This window comes from Psammomys obesus, unplaced genomic scaffold, assembly GCF_907164565.1.
Source record: "Psammomys obesus unplaced genomic scaffold, mPsaObe1.curated_primary_1811, whole genome shotgun sequence".
In the NCBI taxonomy this organism is placed as follows: Eukaryota; Metazoa; Chordata; class Mammalia; order Rodentia; family Muridae; genus Psammomys; species Psammomys obesus.
The window spans coordinates 11,448,436-11,449,272 of record NW_026586383.1 but is presented as its reverse complement, the minus strand read 5'-3'; the positions used below and the strand labels follow the sequence as shown (position 1 = coordinate 11,449,272).

General features: G+C 43.1%; 1 protein-coding gene across 1 annotated transcript in view; it reads right to left on the bottom strand.

Annotated features, from left to right (window-relative positions):
- Window positions 1-837, bottom strand: part of LOC129672265 (uncharacterized) — a 35,666-nt gene that overhangs the window by 24,243 nt on the left and 10,586 nt on the right. The window lies entirely within an intron of this gene.

The following is an 837-nucleotide window of genomic DNA, read 5'->3' as shown; positions in this document are numbered from 1 at the left end:
GGGGGGCCGTGGGGGGTCATGGGGAGGCTGTGGGGAGTTGTGGGAGGACTGGTTTGGTCCAGTGAAGACTAAATCTACAGGGCCTCTCCATGAATTGAGTACTTAAACTACACGGTACATTTTGGAGCCAGTTGGCATCATAACACACCTGCCTTTACCATTCTGGGGAAATGCTTCCATAGGGCTCCGTCAGGACAGAGCATGAGGTGATGTTAAGAGCCACTGTGTGACAATGGTATCAAATTTATTTCTAATAGTTTTCATGAACACAGCCTTTCTGAAACTTTAGAAAGAAGTTAAGACTTATTTTATTTGCAGGCAAATGGTGGGACCTAGAAAAGATCATCCTGAGTGAAATATCCCAGAAGGAGAAAGACAAACACGGTCTATACTCACTTATATAGACCTATAAGATATGATAAACATAATGAAATCTGTACACCCAAAAAAGATAATCAAGAGAGCAGACATGGGGCAAGATGATCAATCCTCGTTTAGAATGACAGATGGGATGTGCATTGAACATTGACAGGAGTCTACTGAGCGCATTTGAAAAACTCTAACTAGCAGTGTTTTCAAAGCAAAGACTCATGACCAAACCTTTGGCAGAGTACAGGGAATCATAAGAAAGAAGGGGAGTTAGTCTGATGAGGAAAGGATAGGAGCTCCACAAGGACCAAAGATATCTGGGCACAGGGTCTTTTCTGAGACTGACATGCAACCAAGGACCATGTATGAATGTAACCTAGAACCTCTGCTCAGATGTAGCCTGTGGTAGCTCAGTAACCAATTGGTTTCCCATAGTGAGTGGAACAAGGACTATTTCTAACAGGAACT